The sequence below is a fragment of the Notolabrus celidotus genome, chromosome 18 (assembly GCF_009762535.1).
Source record: "Notolabrus celidotus isolate fNotCel1 chromosome 18, fNotCel1.pri, whole genome shotgun sequence".
NCBI classification, from domain to species: domain Eukaryota; kingdom Metazoa; phylum Chordata; class Actinopteri; order Labriformes; family Labridae; genus Notolabrus; species Notolabrus celidotus.
In genome coordinates, this window is record NC_048289.1 from 11,382,336 (window position 1) to 11,392,814 (window position 10,479).

At 39.8% G+C, this 10,479-nt stretch overlaps 1 long non-coding RNA gene across 1 annotated transcript in view; it reads right to left on the reverse strand.

Moving 5' to 3' along the window:
* Window positions 1-9,968, reverse strand: part of LOC117829685 — a 29,329-nt gene extending 19,361 nt beyond the window's left edge. Inside the window, exon 1 of the long non-coding RNA XR_004634660.1 lies at window positions 9,554-9,968. This is a non-coding gene — a long non-coding RNA (uncharacterized LOC117829685). The remainder of the gene's footprint in view (window positions 1-9,553) is intronic.
* Window positions 9,969-10,479: the final 511 nt, after the last annotated feature.

A 10,479-nucleotide genomic window follows, 5' to 3' on the forward strand; every position in this document is an offset into this window, starting at 1 on the left:
TTGGAGCCGGCTCTCTCACGATGCGAGCCGGCTCTTCTGATTCAGTATAAAGCATCGGCTCTCAGAGCCGCAGCTTTTGATCATGACACATCAGTAATGTGCTTAATCTGTGTTACAATTATGAGGGGGCCATGGACAATTTTCTCACCTGTAAGGGGTCCCTGACTCCAAAAAGTTTCTTCAAAACTTCAAATACAGAGTGCGTCTTTACACCGGTGAGATTTTTTCAGAGTTTACGGTAACTCAAATAAAAAACGTGACATTTGCTTTGTTTTATATCGACCACTTAGCAGGATGAATATCATGATTAAGCAGGTATATTCTGAGTTGAGTTGAGAAACATTTGTGGCCATTTTTGTCATTCAGTTCTATTTAGGTCATTAATGAACTGATCCTCTGATCATTATTATTATTTATTTATTTCAGTAAGGCAGCTTCCTGAGTCCTTTGCTGGTTCTTTTGTTTTTTTTCTTAGCTCATTTTATATTTTTTGAGAAAAGAGAAAGCTGAGATGTTGCCCATCATTGTTACTTGGTTGCACTAATAAAGTGAAGTGCTGTACATCTGTGGTTGCAGTATTCTATTATCAATTTGCCATAATTTTTAAGTATGTATCTCAATGTAGACTTCCACTGAGTGGAACATATTAGACTACTTAGGAACTAAATTAGGAACTAAATTCAGACTGTCATACCAGCTTGATCATCAATGAAAATGTCCTGGAAATGTCCTAGAAAATGATCTCTGGAAAAGAGTGGGAACCCTGAATCTGGTTTAACCATAATCTGGATTACAACAGTAGTCAAATAGGGCTATCCATTGTGTATTAACTCTACCTCTGAACAACAAAACTGATGGTCTCAAACACATTAAGAAGGCAAGTCATTCTACAAATGAACTCTTGACAAGGCTCATGTTAATTAGAAACCAATCCAGGAGACCACTTCATGAAGCAGACTGAGAGAATACCAAGAGTGTGCAAAACGGTCATGAAGGAAAAAGGGGGCTACTTTACAGAATCTAAAATATAAAACATATTCTGGTTTGTTTAACACTTTTTTGTGAATTAAATAATTCCATACATGTTCTTTCATAGTTTTGATGTCTTTGGTATCAATCTACAATGTTTCAAATAATTAAAATAAACAAAAAACGTTGAATGAGAAGTGTTTCCAAACTTTTGAATGGTAGTGTATCTATTTGGCAAAATTTAGGAAAAAGATCATGGTTTGGGTTTAAATCAAGCGGCAACCTCTAGAGATGAAAATTGAAGCCATTGTTGAAATGCAAAAAACTGCAGTTTCTCAAGTGTTCGCTTGGGATCCCCCTTTAGTCCCATGTTGAGATGCTCATTTTTACAGAAAACAGAGTATGTTGATCATTTATTTATTGGTACATGCTGTACGAGGTGGGAAATATTTTTCATGCATCTGTTTGGATAATGTAAAGGTCAAGAGTTCACATTCATTTCACAATAAGGGGCTCAGGTGAGTTGACCTACAAGTTGACAAGTTTAGGTTTGTCTGGTGGCTTACAGTCAACATTTACATTTTGGCATCCACTGTAGCTATGCTCAAGATTCAAGATTCAAGATTCAAGATTCAAGAAAGCTTTATTGCCAAGTGAGCTTGTACACACAAGGAATTTGACTTGATGATTGGAACACCGGTGCTCAGCCACAAGAGTAAGGGCAATAAATATAGAAACCTTACTCAACCTTAACCTTACCAGTACTCTTTAAAAGACGTAATGTGCCTAAGCCTGAGTGCACATTTTAGCAGTTTACCAGTGTTGTCCAACAGGCTCTTCGATAACCAATGAGTGACAGCATATGGGCTATATGTAGGTACTTGTTCTTTAGCTATTTTGTTACATAATTACACAACCCCAGGTCATAGATTCAGCAGTTTGCTTTGTTTCCCTAGGGCCCTGAAAAGTTCCCAAACTTTTCAGGCCATGACCCCCAAATTATAGGCCAAAGACTTGCCGTAGGTGCCAAAGGGATGAAACAACTGTAACTGGTCAACATCCAGTAAGAAGAGTTTTAGTTGAATGCTTGTGTATAGGGTTCGGGCACTAAAACTACTTGGTAAAGTTCAGCTTGAACCCACAACTTTAAATAAGTACTGCTATGTTTACTGTAATGACTTAAATTAGGTAATTAGTTCCTAATGATAAGCTGTAGGACTAATTACGTAATTAACACAATGTATCTGAAGTAAAAAAAGGTGCATTCTTGGCATAACTAATGTATGTTTCTTAACCAAAAGCCATCTGCTGCAAAGACATGAACTTTTAGTTCCATAGGGGACTCAAATGAAAGCAACATGTTTTTTTGTTTGATTTCATCCATAGCCCACAACTACCACCCAAGGCAAACTTCAGCACTCTTCGACATCTTCTGATTTGAAGGTTGCTTTAAAGTAAATACTAGAACAGCCACCAGAAATCATCCAAGAGGGTGTCTTACAGCTACAGACGGAACTGGCTAGAATGAAGCTCACATCAGGGAGTCAAGCATGCTGTCATGAAAATAAACAAGTGATACAAACAGAAAAAACATTACACTGCTATTACACTGAAAACTGTGGAACTACTATGAACTGTTTCAGCTCTACTTTGCACTTGGAGTGTTTTACCTAAGGCTCTGCTCATATGTAATGAATGAGCCCCCAGGAGAAGAGGCTGTCAGCATGGGGATGGATGAAAGAGTGTATGGATCAGTTGGTTGTAGCTACAAAGATTGCCCGCACATAAGAGTAGTGGGAGATTTCACTGAATACTGAATTAGCTCTGAATGTTGGTGTCCTACAAAGCTGACATCCTGCTACTGCACCATTCTAACAAGGTCCTGGAGTGATGCAGCTGCAGGAGTTACAAGTCTTGTGGTGCAGATGAAGAAAATAGTCAGCGTGACTGCAGAAGCAGAGTCGAAGAAAAAACCCAGCAGAAACTTGTGTGGGATGTTAAAACTCAAGGAGCTGAGTGAAAAAGGCATCAACCAAATTGGAGAAAGCAGACATGAAGCAAACGCGAACTGCAACACAGTATGGGCTTTGTGTGTTACAGGACTGGTTGAGTGAGAAGGAAATGCCAACTGAGAAGTTACTGGGAAGAGGACGTTATATAGGTGCCGCTTTTATTTCCTGCTTCTGCTGAGGATGTCAACAGAAAAACGCTCCTGAAAAGACTTCACTATGGTTGAAAATTTTAAGTTCAATTTGATTTACAACAGTAAAGCAGAAAAATGTTCAGACATAAAAATGAATTCAAATGTTAGATTTGATATGTGAACCCTGTGGAGGTGGCAGCTGACAGGAGGATTATGGCCAATCTGTCGTCTTTGATGAACATTTCCTTTTTTTTTAGATATATATTCTGATAGATTAGATATATATTGACATAGAGTGGTCTAGACCTCCTATGTTTGTAAAAGCGTCTTGAGATAACGTTTGTTGTGATTTGGCGCTATACAAATAAAGATTGATTGATATTGATTCAACAGCGAACCATTGTATCTGAGAGTCCCTCTGTGGTTTAGCAGGGGATTAAGCTTCATTTTGAGGTCTTGTCTTACTCTGTGTGGATTCTATTTCACATACCAACCCACTCACTATACTTCATCCCTAACAAAGCATTCTACATTTATAAAATTTTGACAAAATGTGAATGCACCAGCCTCCTCTGTGTGTTGGGCTCTTGGTCACCTTGTTGGGATTCAGCTTTGCATAAACCACCTGCTCACTTTACATTATCCCTTATATGTGACCCTAAAATACCCATCATTGTATCTTATATTACATCTGACATTCAGACATGCATTCATTGGCATCTCTTCTTATATAAAGCTCTTACACGAATGTTGCCACCATATACCTCACTGATACCTCACTGATCTTCTTCATTACTCTGATGCTTTTATTAGACATGCAGGCTTCTATAAAAAAAAAAAAAACAGTGCTCCGTACTTCTAGGCAACTCTCAATACTAGGGGTGTCCCGATCCGATATTGATATCGGATATCGGTATCACCTTCTGCTGCCCTCTGCCAGTCAAGTGCGCCAGCTCCATCACCTTCTGCTGCCCTCTGCCAGGCAAGTGCGCCAGCTCCACCACCTTCTGCTGCCCTCTGCCAGGCCAGTGTTCCAGCTCATCCATCTTCTGCTACCCTCTGCCAGGCAAGTGCGCCAGCTCCACCACCTTCTGCTGCCCTCTGCCAGGCCAGTGAGTCAGCTCAGCCACCTTCTGCTGTCATCTGCCAGGCCAGTGAGTCAGCTCAGCCACCTTCTGCTGCCATCTGCCAGGCCAGTGAGTCAGGTCAGCCACCTACTGCTGCCCTCTGCCAGGCAAGTGCGCCAGCTCCACCACCTTCTGCTGCCCTCTGCCAGGCAAGTGCACCAGCTTCACCACCCTCTCCTGTTCCCCTCTGCCAGGCCAGTGTGCCAGCTTCACCACCTTCTGATTCCCACTGCCAGGCCAGTGAGCCAGCTCAGCCACCTTTTGCTGCCCTCTGCCAGGTCAGTGAGCCAGCTCACCCACCTTCTGCTGCCCTCTGCCAGGCCAGTGAGCCAGCTCCACCAACTTCTGCTGCCCTCTGCCAGGCAAGTGCACCAGCTTCACCACCCTCTCCTGTTCCCCTCTGCCAGGCCAGTGTGCCAGCTTCACCACCTTCTGATTCCCCCTGCCAGGCCAGTGAGCCAGCTCAGCCACCTTTTGCTGCCCTCTGCCAGGTCAGTGAGCCAGCTCAGCCACCTTCTGCTGCCCTCTGCCAGGCCAGTGAGCCAGCTCCACCAACTTCTGCTGCCCTCTGCCAGGCCATTGAGCCAGCTCATCCACCTTCTGCTGCCCTCTGCAAGGCCCCATGTGATGCAGCAAAGGATAAGGTCCGAAAGACCAGTACCAGAAGGTTCTTCAGGTGGATTGGAAAAAAGTTCAGCTGTGGCGTTCTTCCAAAAGGATGACAACTGAAAATTCAGCTGTTTCATTATTGTTCTATATATGTAAATAAAAGTGTTATTGCAGTCAGTTTGAAGTCCCCAGTTTTACTTTCTGATATTAAGAATGAATAAAACCTAAACAAAGACATTTTCCAAAAGGTTATAGTCGTTCTGGTGCTCTCTGAAGTTGTAACTTGTGTGAACAGGTCACACTTTATCATCTCATCCCATACTGACTCTCTAACTGCTGATGGCATTGTAATGCATAATATATTATATTATATAATTATCTTTGCCATATTATATTATATTACATTATGTTATATTACATTATTATTGTTTACTACAACACATGGTCATATTACATACCCATATCTATTTTTTATTTATTGCTTAATCTGTCATTACCAACCATAATCACACCATGTCAACCTGTCACTACTGAACCATTTTAATACTGCTTGTAATAACTGCTATTTAATCTAAATTCCATTTGTAACATTGTATATATCTAAATTGTATTCTATCTTTATTTTTCTATTTTTATTTTCACTTATTTTATTTTACTTATTGAAACTTCTTCTTGATTGTGCTTATGTCTGGGTTGCTGTAACAACTGAATTCCAACAAATTTTTTTTGTACTAAAACTGACTAAAGCTAGACTACAATGTTTTTGAGTTTTCGTCGACTGAAATTGGACTAAAACTATCACATATAGAAATGACTTAGATGTGACTAAAAGTAATAAGCATTTTCGTCCAAAAGACTAAGACTAAAACTAAAACTAAGATAGCTGTCAAAAACAACACTGCATTCTCGTCTTTGGGAGACTTTCTGATTTCCACACACAAAACTCTGAGTCTGTAAACAGTTCTATAAGCACATAAAACACAACTGCTATACTTTTAAATGTTTTGTAAAGCTTCAAACAAAATAGTTTTAACAGATTCTATGATCTAGAGGTGCTAGGTGGATTTTTTTCTAATGGAAGGACTAAGCTAGCTCCTCTTGCTTTCAGTCCTTTTACTAAGCTATGCTAATCAGCCAATTTTGCTAGCTTCTTGTTGATAGTAGATAGTGGCTCTCCTTATTTAACTCAAACAAAGAAAGTCTTTCACAATACCCTCCACTTTTTTTTTCACTTTCATACTTATTGTCTTTAGAGCTTCTGTAAGAGCTGCATGTCATGAGCAAAAATAACCCTGCACTCTGAGGTCACATGCGGGTGAACTTCAGCACCTTTTGAGCAAAACTTCAGTCTCCTGATTATAACTCAGTCTGTGTCTCTACCCTTTAACCTCCCACATACAGCACAGAAATAGATCAAGCTCAGTCACCCCACTTCCTCTACACACTCTCATGTGTATGCTATCTTGCTAAGTCTCATTATTAACTCAGAGCGTCCTGGTTTATATACCAACGTATAATTCAGAGCAACTCTATGCACTGTTCACATGTCATGAATCTATAAGTGTCTCTAATTTTGGACAGAGAAAGGAGAGAAGGAGGAAGGTGACCGCGGCTGTGTTCTTAATCATCAGCTGGTCTGGATGAGGTTAAGAATGGAAATTGGTTTGGCTCTGTAGTGAATCTATTATCATATCTCCTCTGTCCTCCACCCCCCTCCGTCTTTGTTTCTCATCTGTTAGACACAGTTTTACATCTCGCCCGCTCTTCTTGTCTGTCCGTCTCCTCTTTGTCATTCACTCTTTTTTCCAACACTCACTGTTTCTCCACGTCTTTTCCTCTGTGATGTAAAAACTGCCTCAGCATATTGATAATGGGATTTATTTAAATAGCCCTCCTAAAAGCGAAGGACATCCTCTATGACATCTGCAGTTATTATATGAAATCATGTAGGTGTCTGCATTATTCCCTCATCTACCTCCCTGTCTAATCCTCAAGAATCAGACACTTCTTCTGTACTTTCCTATCAGAAATATCTTCACAACTGATCGACCAGCTTTGGCAAAACTTTCTGTGTACATCTGTTCACACGCTATGTGAGGTTTCTCACTGCCAACACTTGTAGGTTTATTGGGAGCCTGTCGGAGAGGCTGACTCACCGGGCCTTGTTAGGCTGATTAAACTGTCGCTCCAATTAGCGGCTGTATCACGGCTCAGTTCACAGCTGCTGTAACATCAGAAAGATAATAGATACACTACAAGCATTCACAGAGTCCTCTGTTTTGGCAGTTACGGTGCCTAAAATATGTAAGAGTTTGTTTTTCTCTTTTTCTAAAACCTCAAATCTCAGTGGATTTAGCTTTGAAGCTCTTTCCAAAGAGACCAAAACTTAAAAATTAAAAATGTATTCAGAATAATCGCACAAGTAAAGCCTGGTTTATACTTCTGTGCTGACTCTATGCTGTCCAGCATTGTTTGATCTCCCAACTTGTGCATTGGCGTGTCTACTTCCCTCTGCAAAACTGTGATTTCTATGTAAGATATTTTGGCAGTTTATGGTCCCGCTACGCTCTCTGTTTGTTTGTGCACAGGAAACCATGGGGACTGAATCTGAGTGTATTATGTTGGAGTTGGAGGTGATAAATGTTGAGCAGCATTTGATCATGATGCAATTATTGCAAAGAAGAAAAGAGAGGAGATGTCAGAGGGGATGGAATGTATGGCCGCTAACATCAATGTAGGCAGAGGAGGGGAGGGGAACAGAAACCTGAAATGCCAGCCACCAAGCGGACCAATCACAGGGCTTGTGGTCTGCATTGTTTCCATGCAAGCTACTACGTACATAAGCTTCTGTGTGGGTACAGAACTACGAGGACCTAAGGCGAATGCTGCAATGTAGATTCAATGCAGAAGTATAAACCCATCTTAACTCCCTTTTTTCTTTTAAGTATACAAATACAACATCACGCCACAACTGAACAGCTGCACTGTAGAGACCACACACCTGCCACGTAAACAGATGGGACATGGATCAAATTTTTTAATTGAAATAGTCGTCAAATGAATTTTTGTCAAACATGTGTAGCCCATCTACTAGGGGGGTGTGATATGAAAAAAAATCATATCACGATTGTTTTGAGTAAAATCACGATCACAATTATATCCCGATTCTTTCATTTAGATTATTCAGACTATTTTACAAGTCATTTACCAGTAAAACAAACTAATTTACCTATTTAAAATCATAGCCTTAAACAGATAAAAAGATAGAAGATCATTTAAGACAGGATACTGTTCTCTTTTTTAATTTAGTTGAGCAATTTAGAAAACTTGTTCCAAGTACAAGTAACATCAAACAAAAAGTAATGACATGCATAACTTCAACTTCTTTAAGTCATAGTCTTTTTCTTTTCTTAACTCAAAATGAAAAAAAAACTGAAACGACATTAAAGTAAGGTGCACACTTGCTGGGGGATCATGTCCGTTGCAAGATAAAACATTACTGCTTCAGTTACATCTTTCCAGTGCTTACTTGTTTTCTCACACAGAGTGCCCTTTTCAAACGCCTGTGTCAGAGTTGTTTGTTTTGCCTGTGTGGATGGCGGCACGACACCGGTCTCCTCACCTTTTGACTTTCTGCATACTGTTTCGGGTGCTGTCTCTTCAGGTGGTTAAACAAGGTTAGTTGTGTTTCTATCTGATGTGCGGACCTTCTCGTTGCAAACTTCACAAATAGCAGTTGTTTGCGTTGTGTCGCTTTGGGAAAATCCAAACCAGTTCCATATTACCGAGGTAGAGTTTCTTTCAGGGACCAACTCCTCACCTTCGCTTTCATTAGCGGCCATGCTTTCTCTCACGTAGTTGGGGCAAAAGAGGAGGGGGGGTAAACAAACCAAGACACTGCCTACAGCTCGCTCTGATTGGTTCATCCGTGTGTCTGTAGTGCTTACATGAAGCGGACTAACAAATGGGCAGAGAGAAAAACTTTGGATGCGGCTGTGCATGGGCACACAGACTTAAGGCACAAGGAGGGATAGAATATGCACTACAGCCAGTTCTACGATCTCTGTGCTTTGGCAGATCGTCGTCACATTCTAATCCTTCACGATCTAAGATCGTCATATCGTACGCCCCTATCGTCTACTCCCTAAACAAGTAGAAAAGAGCCCCTGAGTTCTTATCCCTACGTATTTTAGAAGAGTAACTCTGTAACTCAATAATAACTAATTTCCTTAAAATAAACCTTTCCCTCTGGAAATTGTATAAGTGTAGCCAAATAATAAAGTAAAATGTGTGAGTATACTGTCCCTTTAAACCTTATACATGTACCTTACAAATAGGAGTAAATCCCAAACAGAAACAGTTTTAAAGTAGAAATAAGTAATTACTTACTTTATTTTTTTAAAGTAAAAACCAAATATTTAGATGTCCTTTAACCTTCAGTGGCTTTCCATTTCTTTTATCAACAATGTTTCATGTTTATCACAATAAACCAAAAAACACTTTCAGTTTCAGCCAAGAATAAAATAAGTTTCTGCTTATATTTTCCCTTATGTTTCACAAAAACAACAAAACACACACCTTTTCAGAATCACTTATACCTCTAGACTAAAATATTCTATTTTTCAAATAAAACCCTAGTTGCAGGCCTGTACTTGTGCTTGTGTGCGTTGACACCAAAAACTTAATGGTCGCAATAGGGCAGTACCTTTTTTTGAGATGTGAGGTCCACAGAGTAGTTTACTCGTCCATAGGTCTCCTTAACGAGGAAGATGAAAACGAGGTTACAGCATCATCTGGTCCGGTGGCAATCCAACGTTGCCAGAGGAAGCCTTCCTAGGCAGCTCAGAGCACTATCTGGTTGTCGTGTCCCGTTTCCAGGTCGGAAACAGTCCAAACACAGCTACTGGGTCGAGCTGGCCACGTTTTAAATCACTCTCGCTGGTTTAACGAGCAGCAATGAAGCAGTCATCAAAACTTCTAGTCAAAGTTCTGTCATTTACAAACATGTCTTCTTACAGATTACCTTGCTTATAATCCAGAGACAAAGTTTAAACACAAAACTCTGCAAAACTGCTGAAAATCCACTCGGACCAAACTTCTGCATGCCTCGTTAGCGCTCGCCTTTTCGCTCTCTCTCTCTCATGACGTCGCTGCATGTACATCACGTGAACCAATTAACACACCTGAAACTACGTCTGTGACCAGGTACACTTCACCAGAAAGATATCTTACTGAATGATTTTACAGATTTTTAACAACATAAATGAAATAAAATACATCAATGCATTTTTCAACATTCCTATCTTCCATTAATTCAAAATATACAACACACATTTTATTGCAAAATGTGTATTTTAATCACACTCTTTTTAAACTCTATTTATTTATTAACCTTTTTTAATAGAACAAATATTTATTAATTAAATTAATTAACAAACTGAGATTGAACTAAGTTTTGTAATTAAATTTACTTTCTTTCTTTCTCGATCTTGTATTTTAAAATATTTTATGTTTTCATGCTTATGTTTGTTTAACGTCATATTTTAAATTGGGTATTTTCTGACAAGGTATGGCATTATGGAATGAACCTGATATTAGATCTACAATTAAATGTTGGGCATACGGGCACCC